Genomic DNA, 24,181 nt, shown 5'->3' with positions numbered 1-24,181 from the left:
CTACATTTCTTCAACTTGATCTATGATTTCGTGTTGTGGGCTTGCCTGCAACGGGTCGCTTTCTATCGACATCAGCACATTATTTAGAAAGATGACCTAGGAATCGTCAGTACCTTGAAGTCTGCATGCATCAATGGCAGGTTTCTCGCCTTTGACGACGGTTTACATCATTGACTTTCGATCGAAGGATTCCGTGAAATGTTCGACATCAACTCATTCATTCACATCTCATGGATTGTACTGGGTACTTTGAGAACGATTGACATCACTGGTGGTCTCTCTCACACTTGTTAACAGTTTACATCACTGACTAGTAATCAAGTGGTTTCTACCATGTTCGACATCAACTCATTTATTCGCATGGATAGAATCGTACCTATTCGGGAAGTAGAAATGAAGACCCTGGATCTAGTTTCCACCATCCAAGCTGTGAGGAGTTTTGTATTCATTATATAGTAGACCAACTATAAACAGATGGCTGCGCCCATACTATGTCTACAAAAAGTCTATGATTATGATGTACTGCAAAATCATTCCTGTATCAGAGCAGTAGATAGTCAATTAGTTAAAGTTTTCAATCTGAGTATGGGAATGCCTACCTCAGCGATGATATGATCTTATATATGTATTTTATGTTGAATACTTGCAGGTTCCGACTGGGCTCTCCACAAGATAATCCTTGAAATGATAAAGTACTTCACCTTCCTAGATGAAATGAAACCCTTATCTACTACAGGCTTCGCACTTTAGGGGGCAATCTGTTACACTAAAATTTGTCACCATGACTATTTGCAGTTAGTATGGCTCCATCAACTATCATATTATCCTCCTTGGCAAGCCTCATACCTCTGCTCTCCATGTCAAACTCCAAGAAAGAGAGAAAGTCATTAAAAATCTATATATCTCTGGGTACGCAGTTTCTCTTAGCCTTACCTATGTGTACGCACCCGAAGTTCACAATACCTGCGTACCTGTACGCTCTGTCTGTAAAGCAATGGGTGCGTACTCCTGTAAAGGTCAAAAGGCGCAAGTTTCACTCCAAAAAAGTTACTTGTGGTCATTTCTAGAGCATTCTAGAAGCTTGTTTGACGTGTATGGAGCACCTCCAGATGGTTCATGTATCCCTATCAAAGAGGAACTTATCCCATCAAGAGGGGAGCTATCCCATCCAAAGAGGGGCTTATCCCATTGATGGTGGACCTGAATAACTTCCTCTAGAGCACTATAAATACAGGCATTGGGCCAGAAGGAGGGGAGGTTGAAAGCTGAACATTCCTAAGGGTAGATGCTGCTGGAATTAGGACTCCCTTGTAAAGATTGAGAGGAGAGATTCCCATCCTTTCCTAGCCTTATTTGAGAGTGGGTGAGCTGATCAAAGTAAAGGAAAACTCTTGCTGGACCCTAGGAGGGACCTGCACAACACCAAGGCTCAGGTTGTAATGGCTTCTTTTGTTTCCACTTAATACAAATGAACTCATTTTTCTCAACAGATTGTTATTCATGATTTGTTTCATATACTCCTTGGTCTGTATGATGGATATGTATTGTTTTATGAGTTTATCAGGTGCTATTTAATCTTTTGGCTTGTTAGTGAATGCAGGTTTCGAAGAGAAGGAGGAGCTCATCTAGATCGGCGAGGCTGGACTACTACAAAGCGTTGGACTAAAGGTATGTTAAAATCACCTGATTACTTGTATTCTCAATGCATGTTTAGAGAAAGGTAGTGTTTATTTGTCTTGTTTGTCACTAGAAAGCCTTTGCTTCTAGGGAGGTCAGTTTTGTCCGCATTATCGACTCTTTCCACATGATAGTGTACTTGGAAGAATTCGATCATAATTTTACCACATGAATCTTCATTTTCTCCCATGTATTAATCAAAGTTCAAAACCATCTTCTTATTCAATTTAAACTAATTTCTAAACTAGTCCTAATCCTAATCTAAAAAGTAGACTAAGTCTAAGTGAAATCGTGCTTCCAATGAAGCCATTTAGGCATCTTATTTTATGCATGAATATATACATCAAACATTAGTAACAAAAGTATAAATCTACTTAAACCAACATAAATAAATCTGAAAAAATTATGTACAATTATTGTTAATGTATGTACAAGAAGTAACTTATTTACATTCACCCTCTCTTGGAGATTTTCTTCCAAACAGATCTCGATGGGATCATAAAAATATGGATGGATATTAGTTAGAGATTAGAATTTATCTGAAGAAGAGGATAATAGGTTGGATTGTGAAAATATTATTTTAAATACAATGACCTGCATCAAATTGTCTGTTTTGTGTACATATGATGGAAGGTCATCGATTGTGTTAGATGGCTGGTCATGTTGTAAAGGTACACACTCGAGTACAATTTTTTGTTGGCAATTCCTTTGATAAGGAGAATAAAATTGATATGAGTTTAACATCGACCAAAATTGGAAGAGTAATGGCTCTTGATTTTCAGAAATAAAGCTTTGAATTTCAACTTTATCCTTTTTTGTTAATGTATCTTGTGCATGTGAAATATCGAGCACTAGCATACCAGCATAGAATATCAAAGAGTTGAAAAATAAAAGAAGAAAAATATAACCAATCATTACTTATATTATAATTACAAGGGCAACTCTAGAACCAAATAGGTTTGCCACTAAAAGAGTGTTCTAACAAAATTTCATCAAAACAAGTTCCCAAAGAAGAATTAGAATGAATTACGTTAGAAACCTGTAAATCAGTTTCATCAAAATGTCCATAATCTTATTTTTGTTTAGCTAGAGGACACAAAATTAAAATGTGTGGATCTTCTTGCTTGAAATATGTTTTTAAAATTGATTCACTTTGTAAAAGATGAGAATCCTCGTCGTGAATATCCGGGTAATCATCATATATTACTTCCCTTTCCTGAGAATTATATAACTGGTTTGAATTAACAACATCATTAAAAATGTGGGAGGAAAGTTCAGTAACAACATTAGTGAACAAAGAATTATCATCCGAATGAATGACAATCTCAAGGTGTTTAGAACTAGATACAGATCTAGTTTCAATTGAAGGATTATGAAGGCCATTATTTAATGTAATATGATGTGAAAAGATATATTGATAAAGAAAATAATGATTGCCAGAATATAATGACGGCTGAAAATGTTCATCTTGGTAATTCACAACATTATAACCTTGGCTAAATGAATCCCTTTCAGTTGTGAAGGTATAAAGTATTTCTGAATTTACCTTGGGAGAAGATAGATTTACGTGTTCATTATTCTAGTCTTGTTATTTATTATTAGATTGAGTATCTTCATTATTAAAAGAAACAAGATAAGTAAAATGGTCAACCAAATCTTCACTTTAAGGTAAATCACTAATATGGAATCTATACCAAAGTGCACAAAATTTATTGTAAAATTCGTTTGGAGATTCATCTTCACACATGAATAAATTGTCCAATTCAAAACAAAAATTGTCATAATTATAATTTTGATTAGCGATTAGAAATACCTTCATGAAATTATTCCACAAATGAATTGATCTTGTTGGAAGTACTTTGAACCATTTGTGAATACGTCCTTGAAAAGTCAGAGTAAACAACCTACAGATCTCATTGTCATTAATAATATTATAAGACTCACATTTATCTACAAAACGACAAAGATGATCCAAGGCAGAAATTTTACTCTCACCATCATACTTCAAATTAGACAAGGACTCAATTTGCTTCTTGGACATGCCCCTAGTAGGTTTACATGAGCTGAAAGCATGACCCAACGTAGGAATGCATAAAGGAGCCATGATTAGTTAAAGGCTTTTTAGAACAAAACTCCAATCAGAAAATGAATCCTTGGCCCTCCTTCTAGCGCCAAAAATGTTGATCGGAAAAAATGTCCTCCGTCAACATTAGGGGAGACCACCCGATCGGGAACTTAAAGCAACTCCTTATCCGTTGAATCTGGTGGTTCCGACTGGTTAGGGTCTAGTTACCCTTAAACATAAATCTAATCTAATATAAAACTAATATAACCTAAACTAATAATTAATATCTTTACACCTATATTACATCATGTTACATTTCCTTTGCATTGATCTTTAATATGTGGCTTAAAAAGAAGTAAATCGACACCAAGGTTTGATCGATTTAAAAAGGTTGATCAAGCCGCAATTAAATTATTTATTTGCCTATTGAGAGAGGACTTGATGCAGACTAAGATGTAAATGCAGAACTAATATAAAACATGAAAAATCCATCATGAACTAGAATGGGATAGCCCTCTCCCAATCAGAGAGAAAATTAAATAAAACAGGGGGAAGGACTAGTTTATGAATGAATCTAGAATTAATATTCGATTATGAATTCCAAAATAGTTTGTAAACTCGTAAAAGGTTAAAACAACTATGTAAATGAATCTATTGTAATAAATAGTTATTAAGGTAAGTCCACCTACAAGCTTGAATTCATATTAAACATAATTCATTATAAAATTTGTATTAATCAAAAGAAATAGTACATTTCAATTAATACACATGTAAATAATAATAAATAGTTATCATTCACCACAAGTATAATTCAATGAATTAAGTATGATTTCGATCTTATTCTGCCTCTTGGAGATAGCTCCTGCAAGACTTCAACATCATATCACAATATGACTCAACAATAGTGTTAGAGATCAAAGAAACATACTACTTAGGATGTAGATGAAAATCAATTATAGAACTTTGACAAAAATATGAAAAATCAACATTTCGGTAATAGTACACAAGAATGGAAATTTATTAAACAGTGCCAAAGATTATTACAAAATATGCAGTCCTGGAGTAGCTCAGACCCATAATCACATTGCCTACAATAGTGCTAAGCAATGAGAACAGAGCCAGAAACCCTTTGTTTTTTCTATAATAAAAATTTTTGTACATAACAATAGTTCTATTTCACCAATAAAACAACTACAGAGAATCCCCCTTGAGTGGATCGCGAACTCCTCCTTTGCATCGAATTCAGGGGTATTTATACAAGATTTACAAAGCTAACAGTCTCCCTAATTCTCTCAACAACAGAGTAATAAAAGTAAATGAATGGGGTCATTTTTCTGTAGTTTGAACTTTCTGGAGGAATATAGATTACCACAGTTAAAGATTGTTAAAAACATAGACCATTTTTGTTAGCGCACTGATAAGATTGTACAGATTCATTCGCACTGATAGGTGGAATTCATAGGCATGGTGATCTTTTAGTAACAGATTCAACCACCCCTTTTCATTTTAAGTTCAAATTATGCCGCCTAGAGGAGTTTCTTTGACTGGATTTGTTTCTTCTTTAGCCCTAGAAGTCACTTTGTCAAACAGAAAACAAATTCAATGGTAAATAATTGGTTTTTTAATTAAAATAGTGAAAACATAGATTAAACTATAAAGATGCGTTAAAGTATACTTATTCGAAGATACCTTTTTAAATTAATTAAGTGGATTTTACTTAACATGGCAAGAGTTGAGTGGTATTAGAGGTAAGCTCATCAGAACTTTTAAAATGAGACAAAATGAAATAGTTGTGATATTGGGCAGCTTTGATATGGAACAGATTCAATATCACATTCAACACCCATTAATAGTTTTATCAGGTCCATTATATCGGAGATCTGATATTCGGGGTTGAAAAGAGTGACAATTGATAGGATGTTCTGATATGGATAGGAATGATTTATCATAGAGTCAGAGGATTGGGAATATCGAAGATCAGAGATATGAAGATAGCGGAGTATCAGCGATCATTACCATAGGAATATCAAAGATCAGAGGGATATGATTATCAGAAGTCGGAGAGGCAAGGTGTATCGAAATATCAACGATTGGCATATCGGAATATTGGCAAGAAACCATATCGAAGTATTAGCGAATGATGTTATCGGAGTTCTTTAATTGTGTCTCAAACAGAAATCCTCAATATGCATTACCTCTGATATGTAGGAGCGGAGACAATGACGTGGAATGTGGGTCCTTTACCCCTACATTTGATTATCATATGTTTTATGGCCTAACCACTTTATAATATACATTTATTGAAAAGAGCCACATTAATATAACGGATCAGACTTTGGGTATCGAGATTTCCAAAAGGATTCTTCTGATATCAAAGTCTCAATGCCAAAAGCTCTAATATATACTTAATCAATATGCCACATTGTTTAATGATTAAGACTTAAAGCCTATGAACACATCTTGGTCTCAAGGGATATTTTATTCATTAATCTAATTAATTAAGATGTTTAAAATGAAAACTTATTTACAAAGTTTATTAACAAAAAAACGTAATCAAACTTAGGCAAACTATAAAAATAAAACAAGTGTAAATAAAAAGCAAATTAGACTTGAAATGAAGCAATCACACTCAAAGTCTACAAGCAATGCCAAAAGGGTCCTTATGTCTATTATTATAGAATAAAATGGGGGTGTTGTGTTTTGTGTAGAAATTCCTAGTGTAGATCACCTAATAATGCAATAGACTAAAGAAAAATACTTGATCTACTTCTACAACCAATTTAGCGGAAGCTTAATCGAACATGAGCAACATCAATAAGAATGCATATAAGTGATAAGAAGAAATCAATCACACATAACATAGAAGAATTTACCTGGAATCTCAGCCTAAAACCCCAACTCTGTATTATCATACAAGTGGAAATATAGCCAATGTTACAAAAAGAATCAACTCAAAAGTTATCCTGCTCTCTCTGCAATACCTTTGCTACTCATAGACAGTTAAAGGCCTCTATCTAACCTCTGGTCTGCCCTCCAAGCCTCCTATTTATTTGTGCAATTCTGATTGGGGTCTAGTGCAGCCACTTGTGTGAATTGGCCTCTTCACACACTCACTAACCCCTGATCCAACTACGCAGTCCTGAAGGAGATAAATCCTCATCATGGATGAGATTCCTTTATAGGAAAAATATTCATCCAATTGATAGTACACTGTCCCTTCTTTTATCTCAACTGGGTCTCTGTCTGAACTGACATGCATGAGTTATTCATGAGAGAATCTTCAGTTATCTAAGGTGAAACGGTTATATGCAAGCATGCATTAACTAACTGAACTTAATTAATTTAAACAAACTGTTTAAATCAATCTAACTGGACTTGACTCTGTTAACTGAGCCAACTAATTTCTACTCAAATTAGAACTCATCCTTATCTCTTTAACTGATGGATAAATTCCTTAATTAATAGATAAATTGTTGCATGTCCTCACATAGACTTCAAGTTTGATTTTCCTTAAATAATTAACTCAAGATGAATTAATTAATTAGTTTACAAACTACTGTTAATATCAAATTCGAATTTTACTTCCTATTTTTAGTCCAGGCAATGACTAAAATAGGAATCCATCCTGAACTGATAAAAATAGAATGTTATTTTTAGCACTTCCATTTTTCATTCCCTATTGCCCAATCCATCACTGGTACCCAAACTGCTATTTATAGCAATGCTATTTTTAGCATTCCTTGTTGCCATTTTCAACACTCCCTCTCAATAAGAAAGGCTTTCTCTCGAACCTAATCCTATACCTTCGAAATTTTCTGCATGCAACACTTCTACCAAGTGTGGTTGCTCCAGCAACTCTCGGAACAAAAAAAAACTCCCAATTGACCTCTCTGTTGGGCTAGAAACATACTCTGATGCTGAAGCTCTACCTGCTGCTGACAAGTGCTCCCTCTCTGACCTCTACACTAGTGCAACATCTCCATGCATCTTGCACCATTGCACACCTTTCTATGCCATCCTGCACTGGTGCAACACACTTGTGCCTCTCGCATTGTTGTAGCTTGCTAGCTCTACATTGTCTTAGGATTCCTGCACTATAGCTCTCTCCACCACTCCATACGCATCTGTCTCTACCCAATCAATTAGTCTTGCTACTCCTATCGGAGCTCCTATAGCAAAGTCGAATCAAAGAGGTTGGGTACCTCAAAGATCCTTCCCCTCCTCCTTGGGACGATCACTCCACATCGCCCCACCTCCTACCTGGAGGTATGGCTGCATGTGATCCCTCAGCCCACCTAGCTCGAATTTTCCCCCTACTGGAGGTCTCTACATGAGTAGATGTCTCTACTCACTCTCCACTCGGCTTCCCCTATTGTGGCTGCTCCATAGCCTCCTGAAGTTGTTGCACCAATCATGGCTGCTCCACAATCGTCTGAGACTTCTTCTAGGGCTGCATGTTGAGAGGTAATATACTCTCCCTCTCAACTACCAAGTCTCCATCAGTTGCCTTGCTGCTCAAGACTTTGCATGCATCTTGAACCTCAAGAGCATACAGGTTCTTGACCTGTGAACCGATCTGCTTCACCTATCTAGTGATGATGTGTCTAAGGAAAACCTTTCCCTTACTGAAGACTACATCATAGCCTTTGTCTTCTAGCATCGTGATTGACACCAAGTTTCTCTTTAGTCCTGGTACATACTTGACATCGGTCAAGGTAAGGCGAGCTCCATGCTCCCTCTGAAAAATAATCGTGCCTACACCTGAGACACTGTACTTTTCATCATTGCCCATCACTATGAGTATCTGGAGATCTTTCTCCTCCAAAGTACTGAACAAACTCTTGTCGCCGGTCATGTGGAAAGAAGCTCCACTATCAAGAAACCAACCACTTCCCACCATGGATGAAGCCATGCATGCGAAGAGTGTGAAATCCAACTCGAACTGTGAAGCAAGTGCCTCACCTTCAGATCCTTCCCCGGATCCCTTCTTGGATTTCCTCTATGGACAATTTGTAGAAAAATGGCCCACCTCATGACAACGAAAGCATCACACTTTCGATTTGTCAAACTTCTTCCCACCATGGGAAGAACTTGAATTAGAAGGAGAATCCTTCTCCTTCCCCTTCTTTGCCTTACTTGCTAAGGCACAGTTTTCTTCAACCTCCATGGATGAAGAACCATCTCTGGTGCTTCTTCTTATCTCCTCCTGCATCAAATCCAACTAAAGTCCTTCCCAATCTAGAAGTTTCTCTCTTCCATTAACCGAGTCTTGATAGCTATGCCAGCTCTTAGGAAGACCTAGGTGTGCAAGACTCACCATGTCATCATCAGCTGTCACGATCCCTACACTTCTAATCTCATCCCTACATGTGGTGAGCTTGTTCAGATACATAGAGATCGTGTCGTCCTTTTCACACTTGATCTTTCGAAGTTTGTCATTCAGTGCCAACTTCCTCTAATCACTGCTATTCTGATAAAGATATTTCAATGTTTTCCACATCGAAAACAAAGTCTCCTTCCCATGGAGGCTCGAGACAATGTGATCCCGAACTCCCTCCAAGAGGATTCTCCTTGCTCTGGCCACACACTTTTTCCATTCTGCCAGTTGAGTAGCATCAGTCGGCTTCTGGAATTCTTGATCAATGAAGTCCTTTAGACAGTTATCTTCTAATACTGCCTCCATGTGATCCTTCCAGGCTATATAATTTGAACTGCCATCAAGGGCATATTTTAGTCTCAAACCACTAAACGCCATCGGTGAAATAGATGTGATAAGAACTCAATTCAATATTCAGAAACCACAAACTTCAACTTCTCCCTTCTTGTATATTTTTCTTCCTTGATCACCTGTGCTCTAATACCATGTAGAAATTCCAACTGTATATCACCTGATAATGCAATAGACCAAAGCAAAATACTTGATCTACTTCTACAACCAATTTAGCGGAAGCTTAATCAAACATGAGCAACATAAATAAGAACACATATAACTATTAAGAAGAAATCAATCACACATAACACAGAAGAATTTACCTGGGGAAAGCTTCAGCATAAAACCCCAACTCTGTATTATCATACAAGTGGAAATATAGCCAGTATTACAAAAAGAATTAGCTCAAAAGCTATCCTGCTCTCTCTGCAATACCTATGTTGCTCATAGATAGTCAAAGGCCTCTATCTAACCTCTGGTCTACCATCCAAGCCTCCTATTTCTTTGCGCAATTTTGATTGGGTCCAATGCAGCCACTTGTGTGAATTGGCCTCTTCACACACACACTAACCTCTGATCCAACTACGCAGTCCTGAAGGAGATAAATCCTCATCATGGATGAGCTTCTTTTATAGGAAAAATATTCATCCAATTGATAGTACACTGTCCCTTATTTGATCTCAACTGGGTCCCTGTCTAAACTGACATGCATGAGTTATTCATGAGAGAATCTTCAATTATATGAAGTGCAGCAGTTATATGCAAGCATGCATTAACTAACTGAACTTACTTAATTTAAACAAATTGTTTAAATCAATCTAACTGGACTTGACTATGTTAACTGAGCTAACTAATTTCTACTCAAATTAGAACTCATCCTTATCTCTTTAATTGATGGATAAATTCCTCAATTAATAGATAATTTGTTGCATGTCCTCACATAGACTTCAAGTTTGATTTTCCTTAACTGATTATCTCAAGATGAATTAATTAATTAATTTACAAATTGTTGTTAATATCAAATTCGAATTTTACTTCCTATTTTTAGTCCAAGGATTGACTAAAATAGGAATCCATCCTGAACTGCTAAAAATAGAATGCTATTTTTAGCACTTCCATTTTTCATTCCCTATTGCCCAATCCAGCACTAGTACCCAAAATGCTATTTATAGCAGTGCTATTTTTAGCACTTCTATTTTTAGCATTTCTTGTTGCCATTTTCAACGTTTTGCCTACAACACCTAGTTAGGCTTTCTCATTCTAATCCAAGTTTCTTTCAAGAGAACATTAACTTCAAATCTAGAGTTTATCGCAGCCTATGGAATCATAAGTCCTTCAATTTCCAAGTGTACTTGTGGATCATAGTCATTATGTGGTGTTCCTACTTGAGATAGCTAGCACAATTTTTTACTTTTTTTCCTCTCTTATTTACATTCCTTGAGGATGTTTAGTAACTCCAAAATGATGGAGACTAATTCTTCTTCTTTTAATAAATTAAGGAATTCATCGAGGATTGCATGTTTCCCTTATTTGTGTTTCCTTTGCCGGTGTCATTTTTCTGAGGAAAATCTAGGTAGATCAACTCGAAGGGATCACATCTCGCTAGCCAAACTAGCATAGCCTAACCCCAAGGGTGTCAAGGAGAATTGAACCTGTGACCTCCCAATGGAAAGGTAATTTAGTAATGGGACCACAACCAATTAAGGTAACCCTCAGGGCTCCTCTATCAGTGTTCTTGTAAAACACCCTCCTCTATTCAATCACCAAATATACCAATGGTTTCTTTCAAGATTTGTCTTTCCTTCTGAGGGTCTATATACTAGTTATGTCTTCTAATAGGTTTAATATAAGGGGTTTTATTTAATAGTGTATTTCCTTCCTTTTCTCCTAATCTAGTAATTACATTTAAATGTTTGGAGTTCAACACTTCATGTTTTGGAACACTCTAAAGGAGATTGACCATATTTCTATTCATTATTATTTTGAGCATGATAGGGAAGTCCCCCATGACTAATCTCCTACACTATATTTAGTACGAATTTAAGGCGATCTTTTCTTTCCATGGATAGTTAGAGATCAATTATATTCTTTTTCGCATACAATATAGTACTTATTTATGGATCCTCCTCGACCACATCCTCCATGGTTTTCATATGCTCTAAGATATCCTACTTAGTATCCACCTAGTCTTGGATATCTTTCATTACTTCCCCTTCCCTATTAGATTTGGTTATGTTATGCCACTTCTATATGATATATTATTTGATAATTATGTTTATTCCAACCATTTTGTTTGTATTCTACTCTGTTGTGCGTCAATTCCTCACATATATTGCACACCACTAAGATTTGGCATTTTTCAAATTGTGCGAGAAGTCTTTTGTGGTATGGTTTGTTATAATTTGAAAATTTTGAAAATAATATTCAATCAAACATATGAGTATATTTTATTTACTTCCTGGTGTTTGCAACAATCCTTGTATTCCCTTCATTCAAATAAAAGATACATTATTATTTTCTTAATTCAATATCTCACAATGAATTTTTCAACATTTCAAGCTTTTCTTTAACTTTGTTATCCAAGTATGGAGTAGTCCAATCATCATCAGGTTCAATTTGCTAGGATTTTCCAAGGTTCTTTTCACAATATTTGATCTCATGCATCCTCAATGGTGCTCTAATTATTTTGAGTATTCTTATAATAAACAATTGCACTAATTATTGTTTGTTGAGAGTATATGGGATCTAGCTAACGCGGTCATTAAATATTTTATCACCTTTGTGTATTGACTCACTTGACGTTTGTTTGATTTATTTGGATTTTTGTGCTACCATGTTTACCATCTTGTTTTTTTTTAAATGAAAAGAAATTGATCTACATTTCTACTTTTGTTCTTGTTTGATTATTGGTGAAATTCATGAACCAAGTTTGGGATTTTTCTTTAAGGCTCCTACAAATTGTGCCTTTGTTTTGTTTCACTGATAGCATCCATGGTGCTACAAAATTTTCCACAAATAAACAAGTGTCTTCTTAGGTCCTCATCTCTTTTTATAGAGGAAGGTTATCATGTGCCATTTTGGTGGGAGTCAACATTTTTTTAAATGAAGGAGGAGGTGCCTATGATCTCAACTAGTTTAAATTTTCAACTAGATTCTTTGTCTAACTATTATTATTTGTAAAACTTGAATTTTTATATTATACTAAAATAGTTTTTTTATGTTTGTGTATCTTCCTCACAGCCTTCAATTGATAGTTTTTGGTTTTCTTCATATATTAAATCTAGTAAGGCCAGTTCTCCATTGAGATCCTCAATTCAAATGACCAAATCATTGTCACCTTCTTTCTATACAACATTTATCTAATTTCCTTCTCTCTGTGGCATTTGGATCCATATTCTATCAATGACTCTTCCTTCCTTGTCTAGTTGACTCCCCGTTGAAGGAAGACTAGGTTCAACATGTAAGAAATGTCTAAGGATTTCTCTAATATCAAGACTTGATTAGTCTAGATATAACATGCTAAGTATCTCAAGACCTAACTCATTGACTTCCATACTTTCAATGTTTTTGTTTCCTAATGGTTATAGGGAACCAAATTATACCTACACCAACTACAAATCATCATCCAATTCAAGAATTGTCAAGGCACTTCCACTTCTGCATATGGTTGATCCTAATATTCTAACTTAGATAAGGTCAATGCTAAATTGACTCATTGTTCCTTTAGATCCTCTTGTTTTTTTGGGTTAATGAGAATGTACAACATCATATATTTCATATATTATTTTATATCTTTTGTCTCATTCAATTTTTTTTAGGTCGACTATAGGTTTATAATGTCGCATTATTATTGCAATTCTCTTCTTAGTTTTCTTCATCAATAGTATCATTTGTCTTTGTCTTTTTCTCAGTGATTTTCTCCTCCCTTTCCTTGGCATCCTTGAATATATTCTAATCATATTTTTTTTCCAATGTGAGTCAAAAAAGGCATCTTCTTCTTTTAATTAATCTAACAAGAGTCCACCCTTCCATGACCAACCCTAACTTTACTTTTGGCAAATGAGGGAAATCATCGTAGCCATCTTTATTTATGTAGGAAATACCCCCACTTTTAACCCTTTTTCTAGTTGAAATTGATTGGTGTACTCAATGAAGGTCACACATTGACAATGTGACCAACACCTTTGTGAATAAGGAATTTATGCATCAAGATTAGCACCATACATAGGAAACTATCATGTAGATTGTCTACGTTGAAAATGTGGCAAGAAAATATATGTTTGACATTGCCTTGGTCAAGATAGAGAAAATTTGAATTTCCATTTTAGCACTGAGGTGACATGGCACTTTCCACTCAGTTAACTCGGTTAATTCGAGTCGGGGAAGCTTGAGTTTAGTTAAATATGATTAATTTCTAATTTTTAGCAATCTATTTCATCTAAATTGAGTTATGGTCAGTTAAACTAGTTCTAATTGTTAGAGGAACTAGTGAAGGTTTAGTTGTGGAAGTGTAACTTCAACCACACTCAGTGATCAACCAGTTAACTAATCCATTAAACCAAAATAACTAATGCATGTAGAGAATTCGAGTTACCCAGTTGAGATGGAAATTACAAGGAAGTGTACTGTCATTTGTAGACTATTCCGAAGTGTACAGGTGGTGCATGCAATCAAAGGAAGAACCTAGAGGAATTGTGCAATCCAATTGAGGGAATTTCCTTAAATAATAAGGGCTAATTTCCTAAAGGAAAAGCACAAGGAAATAGGATCTTGGAGGGCTTGAAAATTGGATAAGCGTTGGCCAGATTCAGTCAGACAGGAAGAGGGATAGATTATACACTTAAAAGTTGTTCTTAGGCTTGAGAAAGCATATGTATTCATCTCTATTCTTTGATTAATGCAATACAGATAGGAAGGGGTTTTGAGCAGTTTATTTCCCCTAGATAAATCTTTGTGCATGTGTGATAATTCTTCTTTCATGTTTATGATTTGTGTTCTTGATCGTGAATTGAATTATGCGGAATAGTAGAGTAGAATTGAGTCTTGTGTTTTAGTAAATTTTATGAGCAGTTTCAGATCTACACAATAATTTCTACATGGTAGCAGAACAGGATTCATAGTAGAGCAGAAATTTTGAAGTTCTAATTGCAGGAGAATCAGATTTGCAATATCAATTCTTCAAATCTAGAAGGATGACTTTTTATGGACTAAGACTAAAGTATGCCCTTGAGGGAATCTCAAATTATGTTGCTTGGAAGGACCACATGGAGGTAGGCATCCTTGAATATATTCTAATCATATTTTTTTTCCAATGTGAGTCAAAAAAGGCATCTTCTTCTTTTAATTAATCTAACAAGAGTCCACCCTTCCATGACCAACCCTAACTTTACTTTTGGCAAATGAGGGAAATCATCGTAGCCATCTTTATTTATGTAGGAAATACCCCCACTTTTAACCCTTTTTCTAGTTGAAATTGATTGGTGTACTCAATGAAGGTCACACATTGACAATGTGACCAACACCTTTGTGAATAAGGAATTTATGCATCAAGATTAGCACCATACATAGGAAACTATCATGTAGATTGTCTACGTTGAAAATGCGGCAAGAAAATATATGTTTGACATTGCCTTGGTCAAGATAGAGAAAATTTGAATTTCCATTTTAGCACTGAGGTGACATGGCACTTTCCACTCAGTTAACTCGGTTAATTCGAGTCGGGGAAGCTTGAGTTTAGTTAAATATGATTAATTTCTAATTTTTAGCAATCTATTTCATCTAAATTGAGTTATGGTCAGTTAAACTAGTTCTAATTGTTAGAGGAACTAGTGAAGGTTTAGTTGTGGAAGTGTAACTTCAACCACACTCAGTGATCAACCAGTTAACTAATCCATTAAACCAAAATAACTAATGCATGTAGAGAATTCGAGTTACCCAGTTGAGATGGAAATTACAAGGAAGTGTACTGTCATTTGTAGACTATTCCGAAGTGTACAGGTGGTGCATGCAATCAAAGGAAGAACCTAGAGGAATTGTGCAATCCAATTGAGGGAATTTCCTTAAATAATAAGGGCTAATTTCCTAAAGGAAAAGCACAAGGAAATAGGATCTTGGAGGGCTTGAAAATTGGATAAGCGTTGGCCAGATTCAGTCAGACAGGAAGAGGGATAGATTATACACTTAAAAGTTGTTCTTAGGCTTGAGAAAGCATATGTATTCATCTCTATTCTTTGATTAATGCAATACAGATAGGAAGGGGTTTTGAGCAGTTTATTTCCCCTAGATAAATCTTTGTGCATGTGTGATAATTCTTCTTTCATGTTTATGATTTGTGTTCTTGATCGTGAATTGAATTATGCGGAATAGTAGAGTAGAATTGAGTCTTGTGTTTTAGTAAATTTTATGAGCAGTTTCAGATCTACACAATAATTTCTACATGGTAGCAGAACAGGATTCATAGTAGAGCAGAAATTTTGAAGTTCTAATTGCAGGAGAATCAGATTTGCAATATCAATTCTTCAAATCTAGAAGGATGACTTTTTATGGACTAAGACTCAAGTATGCCCTTGAGGGAATCTCAAATTATGTTGCTTGGAAGGACCACATGGAGGTAGTGCTGGAAGATAATGGATTGAAGGAATTTATCGATAATGACATCCTGAAACTAGCAATAGCTGATACTCAGGATCTAGTAGAATGGAAGAAGTACGTAGCCAAGGTGAGGAGAATCATATTGGAGGGAGTACGAGACCACATTTTCTCAAATATCCATGGGAAAGAGACTCCATATGCAATGTGGAAAGCACTGACATATTTGTTCCAGAATAGTAGTGACCACAGGAAGCTGACGCTCAAGGATAAACTTTGAAATATCAAGATGCAGAAGAATGAGACTATTATGCAATACCTAAGTAGGTTCACACAATGTCATGATGAACTTGGTCAAGTTGGTGTTACTATTCTAGAAGATGATTTGGTAAGCCTATCCCTTCTAGGCCTTCCCAAGAGTTGGCATACTTACCAAGATTCGGTGAATGGGAGAGACAAACTGCCAAATTGGGAACACCTATGGTATGATTTGGTACAGGAGGAAATAAAGCAAAATACCAGAGACGGGACTTCATCCAAGGGAGAGGATGAATAAAATTGTGCCTTGGATGGAAAGGAAAATAAGGGAAAAATGAAGAAATTCCAATCCAAACCAGAATCTAGTCAAGGGGACAAGAAAAAATACTTGTCCAAAATCAAGTGCTCTCACTATCATGAATTTGGGAACTATGCCACGAAGTGTCCACACAAGAAGACAAGAAAGAAGACCTTGGGAGGAGGAGTAGGTAAAGCCTTGGATTCACAGTTCAATCTTGATTTTACTCTCATTGCATGCATGGCTAGCACAGGGATGGGGAGTGTGTGGTACTTTGACTTAGGTACCTCGTTCCATATGACCGGGAATAGAGAATTTTTCTGCGACTTGAAGGAAAAATACTTGTAGATGCACATTGAGATGGGGGAAAATGGAAGGTATAGTGCAATTGAGATTGGTATAATCACCTTTAAAAGGGAGTCGGGTGCCCCCCTCAGGCTCAAGGATTTCATGTTCATTTTGGGCCTAAAGAAAAATCTCATCTTTGTTGCAGTTTTGGAAGACTGTGGTTATGATGTGATATTCAGCAAAGGAAATGCATTCCTAAGAAACATAGCCACGACAAAGGTCAAGCAGATCGGGGTTCGTGTGAAGAAATTATACAAGCTGATGTGGAAGATTGTGTTGTATTGAGCATGAATGCAGAGAAGGTGCAAAACCGAGATGTTGGTGAACTTTGTCATAGACGACTTTATCATTTACATCATGGCACTTTGCAGCTTATGTAGTAGACAAATACAAGCCTCCCCAAAGGATCACTAGAGAAATAGGATACATCCAAAGGGTGTACCTTGGGGAAGTACACAAAGGCCAATTTCCATGATCAGGACAACAAAGCACATGCACTCCTCGAAAGGATCCACTCTGATGTCTGTGGACCTTTCTTGATAGCATCCATTGTCAGGCACAAATATTTTATCATTTTTATTGATGACTTCTCACGGAAGTGTTGGATCTTCTTCATGTGGAAGAAGGATGAGACATTCTACAAGTTCATAGAATTCAATGGTTTGAGAAAGAAATGGGAAAGAAGGTGAAGGCTCTTAGGAGCGATAATGGAGGTGAGTATGTGTCAAATGAATTTAAAACTTTATGTGCAAAATAAGGCATTCGACTAGAGTTGACAACACCCCATAACCCACAACAGAATGGGGTGGCTGAGAAGAATAATCGTAGCATTTTGGTAGCACCGAGGGCAATGTTGTATGGCCAAGGCCTATCTCTGCATTTGTGGGTTGAGGCATACAATGGAGTGGTCTATTTGAAAAATAGGATTCCTCATCAGATTCTTGGCATGATTACAATGGAGGACAATTTCTTGGGGAGAAAGGCGGATGTGTCGCACTTTAGGATTTTTGTAGACTCTATTTACTACCATGTCTTTAACGAATCAAGGAAGAAGCTAGAGTCGACAACAGAATTGGGGGTATTTGTGGGTTACAAAGAAACTCTCCACAACTACTGTGTGTACATGTCATTCCCCAGAATGACAGTTATGTGAAGGGATGTAAATTTTGATGAAGACAAAGTCATGCGGTGCTCTCTTGAGAGGGAGCTTCAAATCCCACCAGAAGAGGAGCTTTTAGCTCCAAAGGAGGAACCTCAAGAAGTTGTGGAGCAACCACAAATTGAGGAGTAGAGAGTGGAGACAACCACTTAAGAAAAATCATCCAGAGAATGCATGAAAAGGACTAGGTAAGTTGAGAGATTTGTGCAAGATGCGAGGGAGAATGTGGGTGCACCTTCAAATAAATGCAGGCAAAGAAGGTCACTAGATCAGTACACTGGCTACATGGCTCTAATCACAGAGCTTGTACAGACTGAGCCATCCCCTCTCGAGGAAATACTAGAGAAACCTGTATGGGTTGATGAAATGGTGTAAGAATATGAATCCATTGTTAACAATAGTGTTTGGGAAGTGGTCCCAAGACCAACAGACAAATCAGTTGTGGGTTTGAGATGGATCTTCAACATGTAGTAGATGGAATCATATAAAAGTTCAAGGCCATATTTGTGGCCAAGGGGTACTCTCAGGTTGAGGGGATTGACTATGAGGAGACCTTTACCCCTGTAGCAAGGTACTCATCCATCAAATCAATTCTTGCTCTATTTGCACAGATGGGGTGGAAGATCCACCAGAAGGATGTGAAAATATCATTCCTCAATGGAATGATTGAGGAGGAGGTATATATCGAGCAACTAGAAGGCTTCGAGACTTTTGATCGGGATATTCATGTGTGTAGACTCAAGCTAGCATTGTATAGTCTCAAGCAAGCACCTTGTGCTTGGTACACCAAGATCGATATCTATCTCACTGGTTTGGGCTTCACCAAAAGTGAAGCAAATGAAAACCTATATCATATTTTGGTAGAAGGTGAATTGTTTATTGTTGTCTTATATGTTGATGACTTGATTTTAATTGGTCATTAGCAGTTGATCAGATCTTGCAAAGAGGACCTTGTAATAGAGTTTGAAATGAAGGGAACGGGTCTCATGCACTACCTCCTTGGATTGGAAGTATGGCAAGGTGATGGGGAAATGTTTGTCTCTCAAGGAAAGTATGCCAACTATATACTTCAGAGGTTTCGCATGGACAGTTGCAAACCCATGGAGACTCTTCTAGTAACCAACTGGAGGAAAGAGGATGCCACTTCAGGTAAGGAAGTGGATGCTACTGTTTACCAGAAGTTGATGGGTTCATTAATTTATCTTGTGAACACATGACCAGATATGTTCTATGCAGTCAAATAGCTGAGCCAAGCTATGGTTAGGCCAACCAAGCTATTTTGGAGGGAAGCTAAGCATGTTCTACAGTACCTGAGAGGCACTACCCAGTTTGTACTATGGTACAAAAAGACAGAGGGAGTGAAGTTGTGTGGCTTCACAGATGCAGAGTGGGCAGGGATTCCATTAGATTGAAAGTGTACTTTAGGTGGAATTTTCAATGTTGGGTCAACATCGATTTCTTGGTACATCAAGAAGTAAATATCTGTCGCACTCAACTCGATAAAAGCAGAATACATGGCTGCAAGTCAAGTAGCATGTGAGGCAATCTGGATGAGAAAGATACTTGTTGGGTTGTTTGGTCAAATGATGGATCCAACTGTGATCTACTATGATAATCAGAGTTGCATCAAGCTCTCTGAAAATCTTGTTTTTCACGATCGATCCAAGCATATAAATATCAGGTATCACCATTTGCGGGATTGTGTGTAGAGGAAAATAATGTTGTTGCAATACATTCCTATAAAGGAACAAGATGATGACATTTTGACAAAGGCCTTTTCAAGAGGAAAGTTCAAGTTCCACAGGTGCGGGATAGGGGTGGTTGATAATCCCTTTCTTTCTAAGAGGGAGTGTTGAAAATGCAGCAAGAAAATCTCAGTTTGACTTCAGCTTGGTCAAACCAGAGAAAATTTAAATTTCCATTTTAGTAGAAATATTGGAGGTAGTTAATTGAGGTGACATGGCACTTGTCACTCATTTAACTAAGTTAATTTGAGTTGGGGAATATTGAGTTCAATTCAGTATGGTTGATTACTAATTTGCAGCATTATGTTTCAATGAAATTGAGTTATGGTCAATTAAACTAGTTCTAACTATTAGAGGAACTAGTGGAGGTCAAGTTGTGGAAGTGTAACTTCAACCACACTCAGTGATCAGCAAGTTAACTAATCAATCATCCAAAAATAACTTATGCATGTAGAGAATTCAAGATACTTAGTTGAGATGGAGATTCAAAAGCAGTGTACTATCAGTGGTAGATTGTACATGTGGTGTATGCAGTCAAAGAAGAGCCTAGAGGAATTGCGCAATCCAAATGAGGGAATTTCCTAAATAATAGGGGCTAATTTCCTCAAGTAATAGCACAAGGAAATAGGATCTTGGAGGGCTTGAAAATTGGATAAGTGTTGGCTAGAGTCAGTCAGTTAGGTAGAGGGATAGACTATACACTTGTAGGTTGTGCTCAGGCTTAATCAAGCATATGTATTCATCTCTATTATTTTATTAATGCAATACAGATAGGAAGGGGTTTTGAGTAGTTGCTTTCCCCTAGATAAATATTTGTGCATTTCTGATAATTCTCCTTGCATGTTTATGATTTTTGTTCTCGATCATGAATTGAATTCCACAGAATAGTAGAGTAAATTTGAGTCTTGCGTTTTAGTAAATTTCATGAGAAATTCCAGATGTACACAATAATTTCTACGTTCTAAACTTTTCTCTTCACATTGCCTAATGAGGTATGCTCTTTGATCACTCTTGTTGGCTCAAAAGGGTCATCAGGGAAAAGACCCCGAGTTCAGGCATGGAGGGGCAACAATGGTCCATTGTAGTCTAGGATAGCGTTGGCATTTTCACCTCACCTCGAAGGGCAAGGAGTCTCACTTGAAGCATGCCGCGACCAAAGGGGAGGAGGGTTCAGCATGGAGTTAAGAGGGTATTAGTTGAACATAGGCAGTTATACACATAAGCATCCATAGTATGTGAAACAGAGATAACGGTACCCTAATCTCATACACATGGATCCATCATAAATATCACAAGAATAACAACACTCTAGTATCAATCTAGTAATCACCATCTTCATGTAGCAAGTAGAATATTTAAAATTTTAATAAGCCCACAAAACCTGATGCACAATGCATTATGAGTCTTGACAACCATCAACTCTGATTACATTAAATCAACAGGACAGTGTACATTATAACTCGTCATCTAACCATAAACAATACATAAAATACCTGGCTCAGTAGCTCAGGTCAGATCTACTCCACAACCCAGTTCCTCGGCTCTAGCTCTTCTTGCTTCTGCTTCTACGTCTGCGTACCTCCTCAGTAGCCAAATCCTTGAGCATTCAGTGAGTTCAACCACAACAACAACACCAACAATCAACAAACAACAACAACCTCTTCCTTTCTATTCTTCCTCTTTTTATATCCTTCCCGACTACCTGGACTGCCAGTTCTCGCTTAGCTGCTTGCTCCCTTGGTTGCTTTTGTGCCTTCCCATCCCCTCAACTACCTTTGCCTTCCGCTGCCACCTCGCCATCACTCCTCCGCAACTACTCGTTCCACCACCCAACCGTTGCAACCATTTATCCTTTCTCGCCCTACGGTTGGTCAAAACTAGTCAAAACTCTTCAAAATTAACAAAGGCTCCAACAGGCCTCGACCACAATTTCTTGACTCATCCCTGAGTCAAGTAATTTTGACCTCTGGGGGCTTTGTTGTTTCTTCCATGTGTTCTAAGGGTGGTGGTTGTGTTGCTACTAGCGTTGTCTCCACTGTCCATTGTGTCGGCACCTCTGTTGCTGTGATACTTTCTTACGGAGTAGGCATCGCTCCGTCTCAATCCTAGTTTGTGGCATGGCATTTGTTTCCGTGGCCCTTTCTTGACCTTGTGGCTCCTCTGTTCCAAATGAAGGTTCCAACTCTAGGATTGTTGTTGTTGTTTGCTACCTGAACCCATTGTATCTTAGAATTGCCCAGTCCCAGTTTGCGAGGATTGCGTCTGCACTTTGTGTGAATGCTTCAGCTAATTGTGACATTAAGGTTATCAGTCGTTGGCTCTATAGGTCATTCCATTGCTGGCTACTTGAGTCACATGCCTCCTTTAACAGCAGGACCTACATTCGAATTGACGGTCACAGGTCTCGAATTGTTCTTTTCGTCCTCACCGATTCTTCCTCAATTGCATCAACCTGGGCTTGGAGGACGTCGATTTGTTCACTTATTTGGTGGAGTTGAGTAGGTTCTATGCACACCCTTCTGCTAACAAATAGAGATTGAATTTGCTCTCTCAATGGGTAGATCTAGTGATTTTTCAGAGCTAGACTGCCTAACCAGTCATGGACCTTACCCATTAAAGTGTATCCGTTGGTGAGGGCTTCAGCTAGGGCTTGTTTCTTCATCTCTAGCTCTCTGACCTTGCTTTCAACCGATCGTGCGTAGATTTCTATAGGATCTGGCAGGGCGGACCAGACAATTTCTAGCTTCCTCTTCATTTCTGCATTGGTGGCTACTAGGCGCATGCACGCTGTCAGTATATGATCGCAGTAGTCGATCAAGGTGCAGGCAGACATGTCCATCGGTGCTTCTGTGTTGGCTTCAGTGACGGTTGGCCATATGGAGTGGAACCGCTGGGTAAGTTGATCCACTTGGGCTTGCAATCCCATATTTGCCTCTTGCAGGCGATCTCGTTCTTTCGTCATTGTGAGCAGTTGCATCTTCTATTGCTCATGTTCCTTAGCCAAGTGCTCATGCAGGCTCTCAGCCTTGTGGGCTGCTTGCTGAATAAAAGAAAATAATTGAGCTGATGACCAGTGATGGAGTGTATCAGCCCGCATTGTGTCTGGTTCTGGGAATTGTTGTTGTAAGGGTAGGCCACTTGCAATGGACTTATCAGAGTGGGAGGCGGGTGAATGTTCTTGCTGAGATGGTTGCTGGGATGGCTGAGTGGACTGTGGTGTGGTTGGAGTGATGTTAGGGTTTGGGGGGACTGTGATATTTATAGGGAGAGTGGGTAAGTACGGGCCAGTCCTTTCCCCCTGCCAACTGGTATCTAGGTGTCTCCCAACTGGTGGGTCCAACTCAAGCATCGGTGTTGTACTCTAGGTGGGTGGCATCCCTATGGTCGAGGTGGCACCTTCTTCTGACCAGCCGACTGAACCTCTACTTCTGCAAAAGTCCGCTGGTGGTCGAATGAGACGATCTCGAACACAGTTGTAGACGTGGAAGTGATTTGCAGGGATGACTCCCGTGACGGGCATACTACCATGGATGTGGTGGCATGGATCTCCTTAACTATGGTTGTTGCGGGAATGGGGTTTTCGACCTCAACCGTAAGGCTGATGAATGGAGCTGGGTGTTAACTTTCGGCCTTTTGGCAACCATATTTTTGACTTAGGGGTGCGGATAAATCACTTTTTTTGTGGCTTGATTACCGACATGGGGGAGGGAGCCTGGCCTACACCTGCGGGAGGTGAGACTGAAAGAGGGGGCATTACAATTCGGAACAGCATGGTTAAACCTTGAAAATTCTCGGGATAGTCACCCTCACCTGGCTCGAAGCTTCAGATTGTCCTTCTTACCTCAAAAATTTTCTCTTCCATTTGGAGCAGCATCGGTTGGAGTACTTCATTTGCCGCCCTCTTGCTGCTACTTTCTACCCCATCTCTCTCTTGATTCAGTGGCATCAGAGCCCCGAACATATACTTGGCCTTCCCTTCTGTTATTTCACAGGCCACTCCCGGCCAAGACTCCACTTCTCTGTGTAGTGCCTCCTTTGTCAGGCTAAACCTCTGTGGCCTTAATTTATGTGCGTGCGAGGCACCGAACCAGAGCTCGCCTGAGAACTCATCCATGATATCTGTTTAGTCAATTTAGTGTTTCTAAATTGATGTCATTAATTGTCAACCCGGGGCTCGTAAGCTGATGAAGTGAAGGTGTACTATATGTACTTAAGCAACCTCTTAGATGTTTTTGTCGTTTGGGGGTGTTGTTTGTGGTCAATTTATCTTCCTAAGATGAAATGGAGTTTTTATAAACAGATGAGTGAGTGTGTGTGTAAGGTGATTTCTAAC

At 37.9% G+C, this 24,181-nt stretch overlaps 1 pseudogene; it reads left to right on the top strand.

Annotated features, from left to right (window-relative positions):
* LOC149258641 (membrane steroid-binding protein 1 pseudogene) overlaps positions 1-22,350 on the top strand; it is a 50,194-nt pseudogene extending 27,844 nt beyond the window's left edge.
* The last annotated feature ends 1,831 nt before the right edge of the window (positions 22,351-24,181 follow it).

The sequence above is a fragment of the Pinus tabuliformis genome, chromosome 6, assembly GCF_031772625.1.
Source record: "Pinus tabuliformis cultivar Carrire ecotype Pingquan chromosome 6, CPIR1, whole genome shotgun sequence".
In the NCBI taxonomy this organism is placed as follows: Eukaryota; Viridiplantae; Streptophyta; class Pinopsida; order Pinales; family Pinaceae; genus Pinus; species Pinus tabuliformis.
This window is presented reverse-complemented; position numbering and strand designations above follow the sequence as displayed.